The following is a 23,566-nucleotide window of genomic DNA, read 5'->3' on the forward strand; positions in this document are numbered from 1 at the left end:
ACGGGATGTTTCAGAATAGGATTCAATACATTTAATGTCCTCCCTCCAACAGCCAGTCAACTTTCTATCCCACAATGGTCATGCTCAGACCACAATGAGCTGTTTCTTTTATTTTGGTGGGGTGGGGGGAATCGGTTCCTCCTGCTTACTATTTTTTTCAAAAGTTTCTTCTTCTTTTACCTCTACATACCTCAGGGCTTACCGCTAGCCTAGTGATACTTTCTCCTTTGTTATTAGTGGTGTAGTTTTGTGCACTGGAAGACTTGGGGTCAGTATTGGTGTATAGATTATGATTATGATAGCATACTTTTCCACTGCTTTCACATGACAAGGAAACAGATATGGAAAAGTAGTCCCACTGCTTCAGGAAGTGGGATGACCCATTTTCAAGGGCTGCACATTTATGTAGAAAGAATGTACTTCATCCATAGTGCTGTTTATGTTTCCTGTTCAGTGTCCTTTGAGCTAGGAGAGACGAACGAGCAACTGTCTTGCCAGTTCCCTTTGCATTTCAAAGTGACTGGAACAATGCACAAGATAAAATAATTTGTCTGATCTACTGGTGCTGAGCATCTTGCCATTTTGAAAGAGCAGGGAGCCTCATGCATATTTGATTGTTCCTCTGAAGCAGCAGGACTCTGAGGCAAATGTTGGAGCTTTTGTTTCACCTCAGCCTTGGCAGTTCCTTCCAACCACAAAAATGGTCGCTTGGAGTGAGACTCTCTCTAAGGATATGAACAGGAAATAACTTTGTGTAATGAGATATGCAAAAAGTTTTTGTTTTTGTTTTGTTTTGTTTAAAGAGCTAGCTCTGTATTGACATTTCTCTTCCTGCCGTGTCATTCAAGAAAGGTCACTCATTCTTCTATTGATGATTCAAATTACACTTACTGTTGTGGGAAGCAGAGCACTTTTACCCCCCCCCTGCAAGGCTGACCTTTTATTTGAATGAAACATTCATTCCAAAAGAAATGGGCAATGGACAGATAAAATCAGGGCCTGAAATTTTTTTTGGGGGGGGGGGTTGTTGTTGTTGACAACTGATTATTGATCAAGAATTTACTATCTTTTTGTTATGGTCTTCATTGGCACATGGGAGAAGTCTGGAAATCTGAGACATTGAAGAGCTAGATCTTTCCTAATTCTTATATATGTGTAGCTAGATAAATTAAAATACCAGAACAAAAATACAAAAAAATCTATTTTGCCATACAAAAATGCTTCCTTATGAGAAACCAGTTTTCAGGGTGATAAAACAATAAGAGCTTCCCATTTATGTAAGTTAGCATTTTGAGAGCTCTAGTATGCTCCCTTCTCCTCTATGCTTAGTGGAAACAAGCCAAATTCAAATTATATTTCGCAAAGCTGGCTTGTTTTCGCTAACTGTAGTTAAGCTAAACCATAGTTTAGGGTTGTAATGAAGTTTGGAACTGCAGCTAATCTAAAAGAGAAGTAGATACTTACGATCTCATGATTGTCGCAATGCCAGAAGAAAGTGGCTAGGAGGCATGTGGGAGCCCAAGGCTTACCAAGGTCCAATCTAGAGTTTAGCATTATACTCACCTGCATTTAAAGTGTGCATTTATATCATTGAAGATATGTTACATGCACATGGGATTGTAAATTACAGAAGGAGATCAGCAATATAGTGACAAGCTGCCTTCCAGGGAAGATTGTTCTCTGCAACTTATTGATAAATTCAAAGAAGTCAAGGGTTCCCCAGAGCACAATTTGAAAACTTGTAGCATGAACAGTGTTAATGTGTAGCAGAAGCAAATTACATTATCTCTGACATCTTGATGTATGGGAAAGAGTGTACAATTTATCACAGCATAGATCATTATCTATTAGTTCACACATTACATTGATCACAAGAATGAACAACTCCCATGACTGGAAAAAGGACAAGAGCCAAGGAGCCCTTATTCCTGATGTTTCATGTGCCTGTAAAGCCATTTTCACCAATATAACACAAAGGCCTATTCACTCAGTACTTTTATTAACAGCAAGCTATGGTCAGTGTTTCCATATACCCTTTATGTACCTATTCATCAAGAGCACAAAATGTAGAAGCACACTGCATCTTTATTTGTATTGATGTTCCTAGGTTCACATGAAGATTTCAGAACACTTTGCTGAATGACAAGTCTCCTCCAGTTGTCTATGTAAGTATTATTCACTATGCCGTGATTTTTAAGTTGTAGTTCCTTCTGAAAACAGTACTGGGGAAGAAATGCTTTGTATTCTGTAATGTGACATTACAATGGCATTTAAGAGAGGCCTTAATTCACTTTGTATATTAGAAACCGACATGCTGTCTATTTAAAATGATGAATTGCATAATATCTTGATCTCTAGTGAGCTACAACTGATGAAATTTCATTAACTTGTCCTGTCTGCATTTGTGACACCCCATAAAGGTGCAAAACACTTCCTGGCCTTTCCCGTTATTGCTGTAGGCACAAACCAGCCAGAGTCAAGTTATTTTCAGGTCCAAATGATTTCAATATGTGAGTTGAGCAAATGCTGAAATTTCTCTTGATGAGAGTAGTGGGATTTAAATTAGGAGTGCTTAACTTTGGTTGGCATGTAGCCTTCAACAAATATTTCTGTGACACTACGTTTACAGTGTTAATAATGACTGGCAGAATACTGTAAGCTAGACATGCTGATCTGAATGATTAAAATGTCCCTCCGCCTGAATAACAGCAGCTTCACAGTCTGAACTTAAGGAAAAGTGATGAAAGCTAAGCTTGAAATTTCATGTATCTTATGTAAGTCCTATTGTTTAAATATCTTTGTAATGACTGTGCTGTTGTTTATAGAATCATAGAATTGAGGACTTGGAATGGACCTGGTGGGTCACCTAGTCCATCCTCCTGCAATGCAGGAATCTCAACTAAAGCACCCATGAAAAACTGCAGTTAGTGCAGAATGTTGCAGCATGATTGCTGAAAGGATTGTGACCATCTCAGCAAATAACACCTCTGCTGAGAGATCTGCACTGGTTGTTAATTTGCTACCTGGTCAAGTTCAAAATATTACAATTAGTATATGATGTTTTTGTTTTTGTTTTGTTTTTTGTTCTTTTTCTCTTTTTTTGCAAGAATGCCTTATCTCATAAAAGTAAAGATAAAGGAACCCTGGATGGTTAAGTCCAGTCAAAGGCGACTATGGAGTATGGCGCTCCCATAAACTGCTTTGAGGTTTTCTACAATCAAGCAGTATATAAATTTTGTTAAATACATACATATATAAAAGGAGCTTCAAATCAACACAAAAATATATCATTTTATTCTTAAACTGCCTGGCAAACTTGCCATAGCAGGCCTTCAATGCCTCCAACACTCTGCTCCCATAAGATATTGGCATAATATGGTGGAACTTACCCTACTTGCATTCTAGGCTTCATCCAATCTATTTCACAGCTCTGGGCTCTACAATATGAGAGAGGATACTCAAGATCAATCCTAGCAGGCTGGCAGATCTTGCTATTCCATAGTGAGACCAAGACCTCAACTGGATTGCTGGCTCTGACTTCTGGAATATTCCCCAGAACATTCATAAATCCCTCAGATTCCATAAGTATCTGAGGGTGAACCATCTTATCTCTGCAGTAGGAGATTTGTACCGCAAGACCAAACTTCACTAGATAATGGTCTGACCATGAAAATGGCATTTATTCAACCCCCTCTCTAATATTGGGAGGGGGGAAACAACATGCTAAGCCATTGACTAATTGGTCCAGGTAATTGTTAATATTGCTCTCTTCATACTCATGTCTCATTGATTTCAATAAGGTTTAACCAGGCTCAACTTTAAAGAAATTTGAACTACTACATTTTGTGCAAGATATCATCTAATGCAATGTTTATTATTTCCTAGTAGGTACAGAATATCCAATTGGCCTTCTAAATGTGCATTGTAATAGCAAAATCTAAGGAAATAGCTTGCAATCTATACTGGATAATGTGCATAGTAGTCAAATAATGTCATTGATTTTGGACATTTTCCAACTTTAACAAAGATAGCTTAAAACCTGGTGGAACATTATCTAAGTAGGACCGAGTAATGTGTGCATTGACTGTATAATTTAGTTGACTTTGGAATTTTTCCAGCTTTGCTTGGATGACATATATTCAGACGAAACTGTAGAGATAAAATCAGATCCTCTGGAAGTCAGTCAGGACCACCACAAACAATATTGGAAATCGCTTTAATACCATTTACAGTTCTCTGACTTAGGTATGCTATTAATAACTTAGATGGGGTTTGTTTTAATTCTTATTTGTAGAATATATTAACAGAATGCATATATACAGTATACAAAAGGTTCTAAAGTGCAAAACCGCTAAAAGACAGGTGATAGGAGAGAAGAGCCTGGCATACTTTTCAATGACCAGAAACCAGAAAGGAAGGTTAAGGCCCAGAGCATCATGGGTGTTCTCCACAGTATCAAGCATAGTCCATAGATTGCACTGGGAACTTTCTAGACACTATATTTCATCCTTTGCACCATCTACACACTGATGAGTCACTTCCTTTCTTTTGTTGCCTCCCAATAGCACACGTTAGTAAACACTCCTCGCCACGACTCTCCTGAATTAACAAGCATAAATGAATATGTGAATACATGTTGTTGGCAACAGTATCATAACCCCAGGGGGGGATGTATTGTTGGCATTGTATTAGTGTCTAACAAACTTGTATTGATATATGTGGATACCTGCAACAGCAAAAATAAATTGGTATGTTAAAACACAATAAGTTGCATTACTGAAATAAATGCACTTTTCGATGATATTCAAATTTTCTGAGTTTCACCTATATGTTTAGAAAGGTATATACCTAATTAACGATATATTCAAAGTGTTGGTGCTGACCTTTAAAGCCCTAAACGGCCTTGGTCCTGTATACGTGAAGGAGCATCTCCAACCCCATTGTCCAGCCCGGACACTGAGATCCAGCGCCGAGGGCCTTCTGGTGGTTCCCTCACTGCAAGACGTGAGGTTACAGGGAACCAGACAGAGGGCATTCTCCCAACAGATGTCAAGGCAATAAGCAGCTATTTTACCTTTAAAAGACAACTGAAGGCGGCCCTGTTTAGGGAAGTTTTTAATGTTTGATGCTGTATTGTTTTTAATATTCGGTTGGAAGCTGCCCAGAGTGGCTGGGGAAACCCAGCCAGATGGGCGGGGTATAAATATATTATATTATAATTATTATTATCATTATTATTATTATTTTGCTGTTGCTGTTGTGCAATGTATAAATACATGTGTGTGTCTGTGTGAGGGAAAGAGAGGGAGAGGGAGAGAGACTAATGCAAAATCTGGATGGAATGGACTAGAAATAATGGTAAAATTGATACGCACTAGAAATTAGAACAGTCTGCCCAACCCTAGCTGCAACACACAGTTCAGTACCCTGCTAAACTGAGAAGCTGTACACAAGGTCAAGTAAACTTCCACTGAGACAATGTCTGCTATTGGCCGGACAAGGTGCAGTTAGTCCTAGGTTCTTCTCTAAGTAGCTCTAGTGATATGGCTTGCTACGTGGGAATAGGTTTCTGCCACCACCTTTCACAACTCAGCTCAGGTGTTTTGCTTAGCTATGAAACTGAGTTAAAGATATTTTATAGCAGTTTAACAGTCAAAACCAGCTGTCAGACAGATCTATCATTTACTTTTTCTCACACACATGTTTGATGGAGTTTGGCCACATTAGTTAGTGAACTGATGCTTGTGAATTATTTTCCCCACAAGATGATGGGATTTCCCCATAATTTCTTTAAGAACTTGTGAGATGGCAGTGAAGTTTTCAGAATGTCTCCTGAACTTCAAACCCATTGCTATTTTATATATCCTTGTAAATTAAATAATTGGGATTTATTTTGTTTAGCTTGTAAATCTTGCACTGCCGTCATCCAGGAACATGCTATTCCTCCCCTGATTTAAATGATGTGCTGTCTTTGACTTTATGACCACAGAAGTAATGTACTAGGGTTTGGGGACGAGATTAGGCTGTGAGGCTCATCTACCAACTGTCCATCTACCTGTCCATTTAGCATTTTGTCTTTATTTTTACCTCCTAATTGCTTGTAGTACCACACATTAATTACCCTCTGCGTGAAGAGATTTAGTCTCAACTCTCCTGCTGCCAGGTCTTTTCTTAGCTTCAGTTCATGCCCTCTTATTTTTCAGCCCATTACCCTGCCTAATTTCAAGGCATCCACCTTCCCGTTGCCCTTCAGAAACTCTTTATGTTAATCATGGTCCATCTTAATCATAGCTGGAATAAATATTATATGTTGCTCTTTTCTTATATGTGTGGCTTGATCCTTCATTATTCTTTATTACCTTTGTCCCCATCTTTCTAGGGTTTTGGTACATTAATTATTATTATTATTATTATTATTATTATTATTATTATTTTGAGAGCTTCAATAAAGACCTTGATGCTCAACTGAACAGTTCTGCTGTGCTTTCTTCTGTTTCACCCCTATCTTTTTACAAACCCAGTGTTTTGTTTATTTTACTAATTGCTGTCAGCAGGCTGATGGCTTTAATTTCTTTGCCAATTATCCGTTAAGCTTTTCATTGTGGGCAAAGCACAACATCTCTGGGTTAAAAGTGCTGTTTGAAGCTGTGGTGAAACATCAAACAATGAGATCAGGGTTAAAATTGTATTGGCAGCATTAAAAATACAAAAGTGTGTGTCTTCAAAAGCATAAGGAGTGTGTTGTTACAACTATGTCCGCCAGCTCTCCTCGAAAACAAAGCTGGATCAGAGCAAAGGCCTATCCAGTCCAGTGAAATGTTCCCACAATGGCCCACAAGATTGCCCCGTGAAAGTCATGATATCTCTGCCAAAGGATGTCTTGTGCCATCGATAACTGTTTTGTGAATAACCACAGTTTGTGTAGTTATTCTGCATTTTGGCTTTCCCTGACTTCATTGTTTACATTTCTGCTCTCATCCCAGACTTGGGGAGTTTTATCTTCTATCCCTTTCCTAATTATCGTTAGCATGGGATCCCTCTTTTTCACAGCTTCTGTGCACTGGGTCAACATATTCCTTTGGCTATCTTGTACAGCTTCAAGATACCATTCTTGAAGAGCAACAGCCAGCTCAATTTCCCATCCATGTATATGAGATAGTGATGATGATGATGATGATGATGATGATGATGATGATTTTTGTGTGTGTGTTATGTTTGGGTTTTTTTATTTTTCAAATAATATTTATTGATTTTCAAACATTTCAACACAAAAACAAAAAAGCAAAAATAAAAAAAAAACAATCAAAAAAGAAAAAAAAACATATCAATTCTTACATTAACTTGACATTGTGGACTTCCTTGATTCCCCCCACACTGGGTCCATTTTTAAATCTAAATTAAGCAATTTTCCTTTATCATCTTAAATCATCCTAATGCAATTTTTCTATTATCTCACAACCAATTCTAATCTACACAGAGGGGGGGGGGACATCGACTATGCTCAACCTATAATTAATTAATTAATCCAAATCTAAATTTATTTTCCCATCCATCTCTAATTCTTCCTTTATCCTCACAATTTATACCCTAATTTTTTTCATACATTCAAATATTATTTCTTCTATCATAATAACATTTAACCACTTTTACCTAATTCTACCCCCCCTTCCCCTAGACTCCGGATCTCCCAGATGCATCAACCAGCTCCATAAAACGTTCCAGTTTCGGACCATCTTAATCAATCAAAAAATAAGCCACTGTTGCTCCTCACCCTATTCCCACTCTTTCGTCACCTGTCCACCATTCTCCCTTCTCTGTCCCCTGCTGCCCCCCCCCCAATTTTCTGTCACGGCTAAAAATTGGCCGCTGTTTCTTTAATGCTGGGGGAGCTGAGTCAGCATGAGTCAGCGGCCTGTGGTGACTCATGCAACCTCTCACCTAATTGTATTGTACCTGTATATATATATAGTGTTGGTTAGTTGGTTGGTTGGTTAGAGAAAGCTGGTGGTGTTGATGTCTGTACAGTTAGTCGTTCTGCAGTTAAAGACTTTTAAGAATAAAAGCAGAATATACTCTGCAAGGACACTCTTTTCGTGGAGTCTTTTGTGCCAGGCAAAGCAGGTCAGAAGCTTTGCCATATTTCTTCAAAACACTGACATTTTCTAACTGTAGCACAGTACCATCCAAATTACAAACCTCCTGACTATAAAATTGCAGAATAGTAAGCATTTTTTTAAAAATCAAAGGAACGACACTGCATATTTAGGTAAGTACTGACACCAGCTTACCTCTAAAACTTACCTCTTGAAGTCTCCATGAAACCCCATGGCCATTGTGGCTGGTCCCTCTGCTATCTGCCACATCTCTCATCTGAACTGAGTAGCTTGCAAACTGACAGCTCACCCCTGGTATGAAACAGATGTCTCCAAACCCACGCCCACCAACCCTTACCCCTTACACACAGAAAGTTTGATGGTGCTTGTATACATGCCACACACATGAAAATTTTGAGGATACATTCCAGATCTTTCACAAATTCTGTATTTTTATTGTGGTAGACAAAAGAAAGAGGGGGAGGGGGCTTGAGTAAATTATTCCAGAATTCTAGCTGAAAAGTTCCATTAACATTTGGCGGCATGCCAACAAAAAATGGGGGGGGGGAACCACAGCAATTATAGTGCTGTAAAAGGAAAGTGCAGAAAAGCCTTGAAACTTATTTTTACCCAGTTTATGTGAGGGCAGTTGAAGTCATCCATTACTGCAACCCTTTCTCACTTGGATGACTCTCTGATTTCACTCTTCATTGCATTTGCATATGAACGCATACACACGATAACCCTCTCCAAGTGTCTCTGGCATGTACATTTCCCCTTGCAAATGCTTTGATTTGCTATTTTAATGGGGAGAGGTAAGCTCAGGCAGAGGTCAGGGACATTCTAAGGTGGTCATTGGCACAATGTGGGAGCATCACCTTTATCTTTCTTTTTGAGGGTATATGTGCAATGTAAGGAGATGTCTGCCATCTTTATTGCGTTCTTAATGACTCCTGGAAGAAACATTGCATTGAGGTCTATGGCTTCATACAGGTCTATAGTTACATCCAAGGCCTTTCCCTTTAATTCTGTCCTTATTTCTCTCTTCCCCATATATAAATCACCTCTGAGTTATATATCTTGTTCAGCAATCTGACACACTATAACGCTTTTAAGACAAAGCTAACTGTCTCTCTGCCAAGGCTCAGATTGTAAAGATTTAACAAGAAGTGCTTACTTTTTGTCAACTATCATTGAAAGCACCTGCAGAGACTGTTACTGAAAATCAGCTTTGTTTGAAGAATTATTTCACCACAACCATGCTTTACAAGCCTTGACCAAGTACCATCCCTGGATGTGAATTTATGGAACTGGCATCTTGCCCATGAATCTCCGCATGCTAAGGCTATGGGCGTAACCTATGTGAGAACAATGTATATTATTCAGGCTCCTTGTTCACAAATGGTTTGTACTATGGTTTGTACACATATAAGGTGGCGCTGTGGTCTAAACCACTGAGTCTCTTGGGCTTGCTGATCAGAAGGTCAGCGGTTTGAATCCCCACAACAGGGTGAGATCCTGTTAATCTGTCCCAGCTTCTGCCAACCTAGAAGTTCAAAAGCATGCCCGTGCAAGTAGATAAATAGGTACTGCTGTGGTGGGAAGGTAAATGGTGTTTTCATGCGCTCTGGCACTCATCTCACTGTCCCGTTGCACCAGAAGCGGTTTAGTCATGCTGGCCACATGACCTGGAAAGCAGTCTGTGGACAAACGCCAGCTCCCTCGGCCTGAAAGCAAGATGAGTGCCACAACCCCATAGTTGCCTTTGACTAGACTTAACCGTCCAGGGGTCCTTTACCTTTTTTTTACACAGATATGGTAGTTGAGGGACCAGAGGCAGTGTGCTTGTGACCCTGCTCACAAAAGAAGAGTGCTGCTAGATCAGACCGAAGGCCACCCCAGAGTAACCAATTTAAGAATAGTATTTATCTTATTTTACATTTATAGTCAATAATAAATAATGAACATTTTATTGCTTTAATTTACTGATAAAATAAGTCCAGCTGAACCCTCTCCGGAAACTTGGTGACTCAGAAATGGTAAGTAGAAGTTTGTTCTCCACATATTAAATGGTGGCTCTCCACAGTCTCATTGCAACACATGCCCATTCAACCCAGGTAGGCAGCAAATATGAATTACCAGTAGTTTCTCACTTCCCTTTATTTGCTGATGAAAAGATCAGACACTCACATTGCGTTGTAGAATTTTTATTTTCCGTTCGAACAAAGTCTTACAAGTGTAAAAGTTGGGAGCATTTCAAAGAGTTTCAAGTCGGAACAGCATGTTGCCTGATCAGCTCTACAGTAGAAGCACTGAGACTTGGAGGGAGAAAAGGGCAAGTATCGAGTGCCAAACATTCCTCCTTAAAATTGTATTTTCTCACTTGGAAGAGCATTACTGTAGCAATGTGTCTGCTAAGCATTAAAAATCAATATAATGGAAAGGCAGTTCAAATTTAATTGCACATTTTATGGAAAGAGAAGTGCAAAGTTTATACCTAAGCTCTTGAAAAGTGAGCACCCAGTCTGGTTGTATAATTAAGATAGAATCGCAGGAAAGTGAGCAGATGGATTCATTAATTGCTTCAATTATGGGGACATATTGATGCAATAAAAGTTATACAGCCATGAATCATCTCAGTAGTATCCACACCCTGTGGATATTTCTTCATCACCTCCTAAAGAGTCTGCAAATATTTTGTTGTTAATTTAGATGCCATATCAAAACTAAACTAAATATGGAGTATCATTTTCTGTTACAGAATTTGAGATTTTTTGGGGCACACGTGTCTTCACCCAACAGAGAAGCTGAGAAACGGGTACCATGAATACTGATGTAGCAAGACCACAGCCAGCAAGCTATCTTTTTAAAAAGTTTCTAGCCCTCCTAGAAAGAAAGCTATGAAGCAAAATGTGCAGGTACCCTTCTAAGCAATTTATATGAGATAAGCCAGCCTAGCTGCTCTCGCCTTTCACTGTTTTAGGCAATGACTGAAGCCCTTCTTTCCCGCCCCCTAGCAACTAGGGAAATCCTGTTCCGGGTTTCCCTAAAATCAAGTAGTTCCCATAAGTTATTTTCTGAAAACACTACTACAAAATAAGAGCAGGTGGATATTAAAGAATCCCCTCCCCTGAAAAGGAAATGCAAAATGTAAAAACTTTGCATATCAGCATAGGCATGTCTCCTGTTGTGCAGGACCTAAACCAGACATTCATTGATAATTCATTGTATAGTTAACCTACAGTACAATTCTATACATCTTGTTGCACACCACCCCAATCTCTGAGCAGTTTGAGACTCCAGGGCTTCCAGGTACTTACTCAGGGTTTGGTTTCCTTGGAATGAGAGACGGCAGAGACTGTGGTGTCTTTAGGATATAGGGTTTATTTACGCATATATACAACCTGAGCCTGTGATGGAGGGGCTCACAGCATTAACACCCCAAGAGGCTCTTGTTTCTCCATAGCCTTGGATCCTAGCAGGGATCAGATACAGCTCTGTCTCCAAGCTGCCCAGCCTGCATCTTCTAGCTTCTAGCTTGCATACACAACTCAATTCTGTGTCCTAATAATTTGTTTTCTGCCACAGAGTCGCTTCCTTTGTTACCTTAGTGACCCATACTTAGATGGCCATTACCAAGAAGCTGGCCTGGCTATTCCAGAAATTTGAATCCCTGCTTGTTTCAGAAATTTGAAGTAACTCAGAAATACAGCCTATGCCCCCTATTAAGTCTGTTTGTGTTTAATGGAGCTCACTCCCAGGTAAGTGAGTGCAGGATTGTAGCCTAGGGCTTTGCTTTAGGGTTGGCTAAACAGAGTTCTTCTGCCTTTAACAAGTGTTCAATAAGTTAAGTCTTTTCTTGTATAAGAATACAGCTACATGTAAAGCTTCACCTGCTCACATTGTGTCTGTCAGACATTTTATTATGTTTTTGTACATATTCAGTGCTGGATTTACTTATAAGCTAAACAAGCTATAGCTTAGGGCCCCACTCTCTTGGGCCCCCAAAAAAATTTAAAGAAAAAAAATGTACATTTCCAAAATATAAGATAAAGAACAAATAAAATAAAACCTACATACAGTTAGAGCTTAATAATTATTTCACTATTAATATACTTCTTCTGGATTGTATTTCAGTTCAGCGATTACTTTAATAAAATACATATTTTGTTATGTGCAAATGGCTTTAGATGCCCACTAGGTCCATAAATTACCATATAGATAAGAAATTAGGATTTGAGAAAGATCCATCAAAATTAGAAATTAATTTAATAAATAACAGTAACAAAATTATATCAAAAATGTATAAATTACTCCTTGAATACCATGTAATGGAGGAAGCTGTGAAAAACAACATGATAAAGTGGGCGCAAGATATTGGGCGAACCATTATGCTTGTAGATTGGGAACAACTATGGAAGGTTAATATGAATTTCACGGCGAGTTACACCATTAGAGAAAATATGTACAAAGTCCAGCATCGGTGGTATTTGACCCCCCACAGATTATCAAAAATATATAAAAACGCATCAAGCGCCTGCTGGAGGTGTGGGGTAAGTAAGGGCGATTTTTTCCATATGTGGTGGACTTGCCAAAAAATTAAAATATTCTGGAACCAAATTTATGAGGAAATCAAGAAAATGTTAGGAACAACCTTTGCAAAGAAGCCGGAAGCGTTTCTATTAAGCATGGTTGGAAGCGAGATTCCAACTGCCATGAAAGAACTATTCTTATACGCTACTGCAGCAGCAAGGCTATTGATTGCGAAAAATTGGAAGGAGACTGAAGCCCCTACCTTGATGGATTGGCAAAGTAAGCTACAGGAACTGGCAGAAATGGCCCTATAAACTAATAACCTGAAAGGCGAATCGCAAAAAATAATAATCAGAAAATTGGATAAAATATAAATTATATATTCAAAAGTATACTACAGGTGCACTGGATTTGGTAATAATTGATTAAAAAAAGAAGGGGGAAAATAAAAATAAAATGTATACACAAGGTTTTGATGTATGAAGAAAAATGAACGTATTAGATGTGTATAATAGAGAAATATATTGGGTTCAGTACGTTCGGATAAGTTTAAAAATACATTAGAAATTGGCAGGAAGGAGAATAAGAAAGGAAAGTATAAGAAAGGGGGAAAAAACTACCCAAACCCTTTGTTTTTCTTACAACATTTTCAGTTTTAATGACTTCTATCGAATTTTCTCCAGGCTTTAGAGTTGTTATATATAATTGGTATATATAATGTATAATATGAAAAAATGAACAAGGGTAACAGGTGGGAGGGAGAGAAGATGGTAGGGAAGATGGTAGGAAAGAAGGTGTGGAGAGGGGTGGGAGCAGGGAGGGGGGGAGGGGGGAAGGGAGCTTTTATTCGCACAGATATGGGCAATGGTTATGATTTGTAAGATTTGATGTATTTGTGTTGTACCATTACCATATATGCATTTGCTTTATGTAAAATTTTAAACTGATCAATAAACTTGTTTTTTAAATGGGAATTTTTTTTTTACCATATAGCATATATTCAACACAAAAAACAGTGGCAATTTGTTGTTGACAAAGGACAGCTGGACATATAAAGGCTCCATTACCTTCAGTAGTTTAGGGCCTCATCAAACCTAAATCCGGCCCTGTACATATTACAGAAATACCAAAGTTTCTGGGATCAATTCCTCCAAAGGAAATCAAACCTGGATAAACACTGCATCTGTGAAACTTCTCACTGTTCAGGGAGGTGGGGTAAAGATAACAAACTATTGAGAAATAATATATATATATATGATAAGAATAATATTGGAGAAAACTGGATATTTAAACCTGCTTAACCTAAATCATATATCCCAGTTTTACAGCGGCCCTTTAAAGTATGCTTCACGCAGAGTATACGCAGTCAGAAGTTGACCTGGCTAAGAAAACACCACCAAGAGGGTAGGGAATTATCTCCCTTATATGAAACCCCTTGCTAGCTGCACACTTGTAAAAGTATGCAGATGAAAATATAAACAGTTGGGGGTTTTTAACTGAAATACAAACTGACTCTAAAGAGCAATGTTATCTACCCACTTTCCAAACCTCCCACAAAACTCCCACAAAATTCCCATTAAACTACCCAAGAATTAACAGCAAACTAGCATTATAACTAAGCAACTCTCATACTAAGATTCAACTAAGGAATCTCTTAAACTGAGAGTCTCTCTCACTAAGATTCAACTTGGAATCTCTTAAACTGAGAACAACTGAGAGAATGATCTACTAAGAGCTGAATCAAACTGAAAAGATCTAACTAAGAGATGCAGAAGGCTTTCAAGCAGAGCCTTATATACAAGAAGCAGAGCCCACGCCTGTGAGCAATTAACAGAAACACCGGCACCTGTTTCTCTTAAACAGACAGTATTTACATTAGACCGGCTCTAAAGTAACTTGACTATTCAAAAAATCCAACACAAACCATCAAATCAAGGACGTGGGTAAGTTGAGAGATGGCTGTTTTCAAAAATATTTTGTGTGAGTTTATCCAGCCTGCTCACCATCATCAGTGCTACGTGACAACTAAGACAATTGATTGCTTTGAGGCTGTCCTGGCAGACTATGTGGAAGCTATTAGCTACTGCAAAATTCTGCTGACTGATTCCTAGCTATAGCTAGAGTAAAATTCCAGCTCTGGGTTTTTCAATGCTTGCTCTGTTGCATCTGTTGTTGGTTTTTCTCCCTTTCCTTCAGCACTGCTTTAGGGCAGAACGCTTCATTAAGTTCAAGCAGTTTACTGCAGTTTTGCAATACTTTGACAGACAGACACACACATACGGTACTGCTGTCAAGCAGCACTCAATCCCCGCATCATCAGTTTGAGGACAAGGAACATGAGCTAGTCTCAAGCATGAGACATGTAGCCAAAGATCCATTGATTGTGGGTTTTTACCTGGATCCTTTAGTGCAGGGGTCAGCAAGGTTTAGCTCACCTGGGCCGGTTCACTCTAGTGGTGATTTCTAGCGCCTGTGCCTGCGCAGATGAGTTTTTCAGCACCTGAGGTTGTGCAGACGCAATTTCTGGCACTGCGGAAGCGAGTCGCCGTGCCGCGCTGCGCCGGTTTAGCACAGCACGCGGAGACTCGCTGGCGGGTGGCTTGGTTTGGGGGCAGCTTGTGGGCTGCTTGTGGCCCATGGGCCTTAGGTTGCCTACCCCTGCTTTAGTGACACTTAAAATATAGCTTCTGTTATTGTTGATTTTTGTAGGCATAATTCAAGGTTTTGGCTGTGAGCTTGTTTTAAATGTTTGGAGACTTGCATTGCTTCCCAAAGGTCTTTTCCAGTAAGTAGCTCTTGTTAACTTGAGATCAACTGGCCAGAGTTGATTCCTACTTTGTAAGGGCGTTTGTTTGCTTTTGGAACAGACTCTTTCGGTCTGGTGGTTCAAAGCTGGAATTGTCTCCCAAGTGACAGCACTAGCTGGGGTTTTGTTTGCTTGTTTTATGCGAGAGAAAAACTGTTCCTCTCCTTTTGTGTCTTTTAAGAGTATTTCCTCCCTTCTCATATAAATCATTTCAAACACGGAAAAATTTCCCCCTGTGGGCACTGTAGCCTTTATTTTAGAAACAAGAATATGTGACTTCCTTGGGGACTCTTGTTTGTTCTGAGCTAGAGGTTTCCACTTCTCTTAAATGGATGCTATAGTGTTAGGAAAGTTATTCTTGCCATTGGGAGGAGTAGCTGAGATGAAGCCATTCTGTACCTTTAGCATGAACCTTTAGCCTGGTGTACAGAGTGTCTTTGGGCACACGTACAGGATGAGGTACATCAAGAATAGAGAAGAACCTTTGGCCCTCCAGGTGTGTTGGTTTCAATGCCCATTAACCAATGGTCAGGAATGATGGGAGTTGTAGTCCAGCAACATCGGGGGGGGCATAGGACATAGGTTTCCCACTGCTGAGCTTACACATAAGCACATTCAGTTGTTATAAGAATTATTTCACAGTCTTAGCCTACTTTTTGATTTCTTGTTCCCCTTTTTAGCTCATTTTTTGGAAGTCTTCCATAATCCCCCCTCCCATTATTACAAATCTCTAGTCATTGTATGACCCCAAACTAGAAGTTCCTTCACTCAATCCTGGAACATGGAAAGAACATTACCAGGTGTTTTAAGAGCTGGGGGAGCCTGTTGTGGTCTACTCAGACTGGGGGTGGGGTTCTAACTTGTTAAATGAATATATTTATAATATTTTAGACCCTGTTAAAAAAATCTGAAAAAATGGCAGAGTTGAAGCCAAATTTTACATTTTAAAACCCTATTTCTAAACCCCATTGTACTAATGAATTCAAGGAAATGAGTTAAAGCCTTCTATATGGATTTATTCCAAACATAAATTGAAATAATTTATAAGCAGTAAGACACAGTTCACACTAGGATGCAACATTTGCAAGTTAATTTATTTGGAGTTTGTTTGTTTTTTTTAAAAAAAGAGAATGAAACTGGATGGGTCAGTAGTTTCATATTTACTAAAGATGACTAGTTATTAAAATATGCTCAGTCCTTTACTGAGCCTCTAGAGACTCATTACAGTTCAAAACTTTTATAATTGAATTCACAGTTATGTCTGAAGTTAGTCTAGGGAATGTGCTAAACCTTTTTTTAAAAAAAACACCCATAATAATTTCTGAATAATGTATGAACTTTAATTGGGAAATTTAAAGTGAAGATTGTCTCTTTGTGTCTACTATGGTCCTGAAATTCACAAGATTGAAATATATGTATCTCTCTTGATAACGAAGTGATTACATTGGCTTGCTGCAAATGGTGATATGATATCCTCAAAGGTTCAGTGTTTGAATTGAAATAATTGCCATGAAATTCACAGGCTGTTAAGTCCTTCCAATCTGCACAATTCCTTGGCCTATATTTTGTTTAATTTTTATCCTGCTGAGGTATAAGTGCAAGGAAATAATTTTACCTTGGTGTCTAATGCCCAAGGAAAGGCAATAGGTGGAATAGGGCCTTTCCAGTCACAAAAGGCTTGTAGTGACTGTCAGAATTATTTCCTATTACACGTTCTGTGAGGCTTTTATATATCGTGCGCGTCATTAAGAAACTAATGTGTGAAATGAGTTGTTCATTTAAATTCCTCAACTATGCTTAGTTTTGTTTGTTTATATTGATTTGGGAATCTGCTACATTTTCCCACTGTATTAGAATATTAGAACCATTATGAAATTCTGAGCCGCTAACTGTACCTTCTGAGTTTTCCCATAAACATCTCTCAGCTCTCTTAAGAAGTCATATTTCCCACAATGTCACTTCACCCCTGCTCCCGCTTAAATAAATTATAGGCCGTTACCCTGTAAAGACATTTTCTAATCCCAACTGTGCTCAAGGAACATTTGACCTCTGTGTTTTTAATAAAATATTGGACATATTGTATGCACAGTGTTGACCCTTCTGTGTGCTAGAAGTATTTAGACATCACCAACTCCTGACTATCATAAAAGAAGACTTTTGTGTAGCAAATTCATCTGAGATGTAGAGAGAACTATTTAAGGGTGACAATGAACTATGCATACATTTGAAGGAGTTGGACTAAAATTATAGTTTAAAATGTTTTTTTGGCTAGGTTTCACAAATCAGTTCAGTAAAGCGTTACAGCCATGAGTGCAAAGCTCATGAGGACTTGACACAAAAGCAAAATACCTCAAAGTTTTATTTCTGAGATGGATCTCCAGGCACAAGCATTAGACAGCAATGCTTAATCAAGCTTTTGTTCAATAGAGTCTGAATCAAGGGAAGTTCACAGAACATTTTTGGAGGGTAGAAAAAAGCAACAATTGGTCAACCATGAGAGAAAACAGGGGGAAGTCACAATACAATGACCTTGTTCTGCTGGAAATAATATGAAAACTGTTAACTAGCACACATTCTCCACAGTTGTATTGTTTTTATTTATTTAATGGGATGGTTATATTTATTCCCTGCCCATCATATAAATATTGAGGGAAACAACAACATTAAAACAAACAGCAATAAAATACAATAGAAGAAATAAGCATGTAATAAAACCAATAAAATAATTGGCAGCAAGAACAGAAAATTAAAAGCAGATAATTACTTACTCATAACAGCAGTATATGAGCAGAGTCTGGCACAGTATCGTAGGATCATTTAATGGCAGACCTTTCTCTCTCAAGCAGTTTCCTCCAGTCCAGTATCATGAAAGGGGACAGGCCCTATCATTTAGATAACACTAAGGAATGCCTCATAACATTAGCCCCTAAAATTGTTGTTGTTTAGTCATTTAGTCGTGCCCGACTCTTCGTGACCCCATGGACTAGAGCACGCCAGGCACTCCTGTCTTCCACTGCCTCCCACAGTTTGGTCAGACTCATGTTGGTGGCTTCAAGAACACTGTCCAACCATCTCATCCTCTGTCGTCCCCTTCTCCTTGTGCCCTCCGTCTTTCCCAACATCAGGGTCTTTTCCAGGGGGTCTTCTCTTCTCATGATGTGGCCAAAGTATTGGAGCCTCAGCTTTAGGATCTGTCTTTCCAGTGAGCACTCAGGGCTGATTTCTTTAAGAATGGATAGGTTTGATCTTCTTGCAGTCCATGCAGTCCATGCAGTCTCAAGAGTCTCCTCCAGCACCATAATTCAAAAGCATCAATTCTTCAGCGATCAGCCTTCTTTATGGTCCAGCTCTCACTTCCATACATCACTACTGGGAAACCCATAGCTTTAACTATACGGACCTTTGTCGGCAAGGTGATGTCTCTGCTTTTTAAGATGCCGTCTAGGTTTGTCATTGCTTTTCTCCCAAGAAGCAGGTGTCTTTTAATTTCGTGACTGCTGTCACCATCTGCAGTGATCAAGGAGCCCAAGAAAGTAAAATCTCTCACTGCCTCCATTTCTTCCCCTTCTATTTGCCAGGAGGTGATGGGACCAGTGGCCATGATCTTGGGTTTTTTTGATGTTGAGCTTCAGACCATATTTTGCACTCTCCTCTTTCACCCTCCTTAAAAGGTTCTTTAATTCCTCCTTACTTCACTTCACTCCTCACTTTCTGCCATCAAGAGCCCCTAAAATTAACTGCTAGCAAATACTGTTTCCACAGGGAACACGTTCTCCTCACTAGGCCTGCCATTAAATGCAAACTGAATCAAATTGTTGCCTAACCTTACGCGTCACAGGCCTACAATTCCAAGCACCCTTAACAAACTACAGTGCCCAGGAGTTTTTGGAGGAAATCATGGGTTTGAATATGTTATAAATGTTCTTTGTGGATATGACTTTGCTTTTCCTGTGCTCCAGGCAGGAAAAGGCACCAGCTCCTCTGAGGTGAATATGTCTCCCTGTGCCTGCAAACTGGCATCTACTACTGACTTTGAATTAAAAAAAAGTCCTCACTCATAGCCCATGGCAATTATTATTGAAGAGAATACTTAGCCCCGCAGTCTAGATGAAACCTATTGGATAGAATTGTTCTCTTGGCAGAGCATGCCATGTTCATAATTATATCTTTTATTATATTTTTTATCAGATTGTATACTTGAAGGCATTAGCACAACAGAAACCATGGGACTGTAATGACTTTGCTTCCTACTGCAATGAATATACTTCATCAGAAAACGGCTTAATGAAAATCTAAAATTGCAAACAATGGTGATTGTTTGCTCTTTTTAAAAACCTGGATGGAGGTGCCGGTTCTAGTGCAACTGCCTAGTGTGCTGCAGTTATCAGATCTGGCTCCAGGTACCCAGACAATATGATTATCACAGATCTTTCTCCAGTTTTAAATCTGCTTGAGAATGAAACTCTGTGTCTTATCCTCCCCCCCCTTTTCTTTTCTCTTCTCCCACCCACTGACTAATAGCTTGTGTTGCAAAGCTTTAATTAAGAAGAAGAAGAAGCGATTCTCATCTACAATTTTCTCATTTCTTATCACTTTGTAGACAAAAGGATTTTGGAACCGTCAATCATTAGCTTTGTGATACCAAAAAGGGATTTTTATCGCCTATTATCTGAGCGACAAAAATGCTCTTTTCCTCTTTTATCTTTGAGGAGAGTGAAAAGAGGATTTGGGGGGGGGGGAGAGAGAGAGAGAGCACAGCGCATTTGTTTTCTCTTTTGCCAAGTAGGAGACAAAATGCTATGGAAAAGACAGGTGGTTGTGTTGTAAGGTCATCTAGGCTGATCTCTCTTCTGCAGGGTGTCCAGCCCAAGAGACTCATTATGAACAGATTTTTCTGCTGGTTTGACACAGGTGCTTTGTTGCGAAGATCTATGCAGCTTCCCTTTCTTTACGCCTCCAAATAAGAGACCATAACAAATGCATGTAACAAAAGCAGAAAAAGTGGGATAAAATCATGCATTTTTAATCATATCGGCTGGCATTTGTCTTTGTGATAACATATATCAATTCTCTGTCTCGCTTACCCTGCGAGATTTAGCTCACCATTCCCATTTGTATTCCTTTTGCTCATTTTTGTTATCTATGGATGTGAGGCTTCTCTAGCTGGAGGATTTGCTTAGGGTTTTGTGGCTGCCCAGTGCAACAGAGGGCAATAAAGCACAACAGACCAAGGTTGACCCACTGAATGCAAGCAGAATACTCAGAGAGGCTTTGTCCTTTGGTCTAAATTAGTGAGAGAAACGTGTGTTACAGACTTTCTGGATCATGTTGCAATTTAATAACATAACACCATTAATTTATTATGGCAAGGGTCAGGACCCATTGTGACATTTGCAAACCACAGAAACTGTCATGGCCAACACACACACACACACACACACTGTTCTCTTGGTTGCAAAAGAATGCTTCTTTTATGCTTACTTTCAGTGGGAGAAGGGGAGTCTAAGGGCAACTGGGAACGCCTGTGTGGGCACATGTTTAACTATAAGTGTCACACAGTTAGTCATTACACACACACACACACACACACACACACACACACACACACAGTATTCTGAAGTCAGAAGGCTAGCTAATATGCTTTGAGTTAGCATGGCAAATGGAGAGGGATGGTGGAAGCCATAGTCTGAACATATCAGGAGGGCTACAGGTTGAAGAATGTTGAAGTCATAGTTTCTCTGTATCAGTTGCCATCCGATGCACCTGCAAATCAGCTGCTTATGGTGTCAAGCAGAATGATTAGGTCCTATCCCCATAGCAGCTCCAGGCTGGCAAAGTGATCAGGCCTGGATTGGGCCTGGTGCTATTAGGCATCAGCTGTGAAACTAGCTCTGCCCTGCCCCCTCCCAGCCCTCTGAATGTCCCATTCAGCTGATCCATGTGTGTTTGTCAAAGAGGAGGGGCAAAACAAACTGTATTGTGTATGCTTTTTTGATGATCTTCTTTTATCTTGGAAGCATCAGGCTTTGTACCAAAGCACCCTAGCTCAACTGAAGGAGCACTTTGACATGAAGGATCTTGGTGAGGTATCCAACTACCTTTCTCTGGAAGTAGAGAAAAACCAGGCAGGTGATTTTTTTGGTACACCAATCTCGGAAAATTGCTGATGTATTGACCGGACTGAATTTGGTTGATGCGAATCCTGTGGACACACCGATGGTAACAGGTTTCCAGTTAGATGATACTAGTGAAGCCTTTTCTGATATTACAATGTACAGATGTGTTCTAGACAAACTGAATTTCATTGCCAGGTGCTCAAGACCTGATATAGCTGTGAGCACTAACCTTCTTAGCAGACATGCCAACAATCCTACTGTTCAGGATTGGAAAGCTCTGAAGTGCATAACATGCTACCTGAAAAGTACTATGCACTACAGACTGAGAGTCACTAATCAGAGGTCTGGAGGTCTTGAGATATTTGCTGATGCAAGTTTCGGAAGTGACACTACAGATGGCACAAGCACTTCTGGAGTGTGCTACATGTACAGCCAGTGTCTGTTTGACTGGCTGTGTAAGAAGCAGACAACAGTGAGCCTAGGTTCTTGTGAAGCTGAACTCAATGCACTGTCATATTCACTTTTCAATTGTGAATGGTTGTTGCAACTGTTTAAGGATGTAATGTGAAATGTCCTATACAGGTTTATCAAGACAACAGGTCCTGTTTGGCTTAGCTAGCTTCAGAGTTGCAAACAAAGAACCAAGTACTTGCGGATAAAATTACATCAAGGGAGTGTATCCAGAAATGACTCATTCAGGTGTCCTACATGCCAGGAAATGAAATTCCTGCAGATCTCTTGTCTAAGGTTGTTAACAGGGAACAGCTTCAGGTTTATGTACAGCAGTTGCAGTTAGGCTGAAATACTGCACCGCAGGTTACATGGAAAGGGGGAGGATGTTGGAAGATTCCATTCCACCTTTAGTTGTGTGTCAAGGTCCCCAAGCCACCCTCAAATAAAACACAATTCATACAGAATTTTTGCTTAAGGTTTTTGGCATAATTTTTTTGGCCACAACTTTATTGATTACAGAATATGAGTGGTTGCTTAGGCATTGGTTCACGACTATCTGTTCCCACCTAGAGGTAGGAACAGAACTGACATCTGCAAGCCTGAGAAAGTCAATAAGGGAAAACATTTTGGGGAGAGAATAGAGCTGGGTGCCAGACCCTCACCTCTGCCCAAATGCTCCCAGGGGCTCTTGCGTGGCCCTAGCCCCTTGACAGGGGTTCGGACAAGCCCCTAGATTCCTTTAACGGAGTACCCTTGCAGCAGCAGCATTGGAGGGGCAGGCACAGCCAATCATACCCCCTCCAACAACCAAATTTAACCAATGCCTAACCGCAACCTTACAAGTTGTGACAATTTTGCTACACAGTAGGCAAAAAACCAAATGGCACCGACCAATCAGCCAAATGGAAACATTCCTACCAGGCCCCTGCCCCAAAGCATAGCAAGGTCAACACGAACAGCCCTAAATATAGGGAGGGTGGGTGCGTAATCCAATGCGTGCAGCGAAAAGAGGCAGCTCAACGTTGCACGCAGGGAATAAATAGCCCCTTGGCTGTCAATCATAAATTGCAACATCATTTTCTCCCCAATGACCAAGAGGTGCCCAATAAGATTCATGGCCATCCAAACTATCCTGCCCAGCAACAGAGGGGTGTCTTGTTTGCCCCCACCACAACACATGCTCTCCATGAAGGAGAAGACACTTTGCAGACATGGGATTGTTATGTGTCACATGTCTGTTTACAATCCAGCACAGTTTGCTGGCGTAAGCGGAACTTCCGCTGTATTGCTTTTGTTTTGACTCTCTCTCTCCGAGAAGATGGCAAGGAGAGATGACATGTTTCTTTGTCCTGATTTATTTTTAATAAATTTGTATCCACAAGCCTCAGCCTCTTCTGTTTGTGCTGTTTACACAGCTACGTATAGTGTGCTCAAGTCAGCTAGCTTGAGTCACTGATTTCATGCATAGAAACATATTTATATTTATGGATATGGTCCTTAGTACTGTCAATATTCATAATTGTATTCTAAATTGCATGGTAGGCTGGTGATATGGTGAGTTTGTC

This window comes from Zootoca vivipara, chromosome 8, assembly GCF_965207765.1.
Source record: "Zootoca vivipara chromosome 8, rZooViv2.hap1.1, whole genome shotgun sequence".
In the NCBI taxonomy this organism is placed as follows: Eukaryota; Metazoa; Chordata; class Lepidosauria; order Squamata; family Lacertidae; genus Zootoca; species Zootoca vivipara.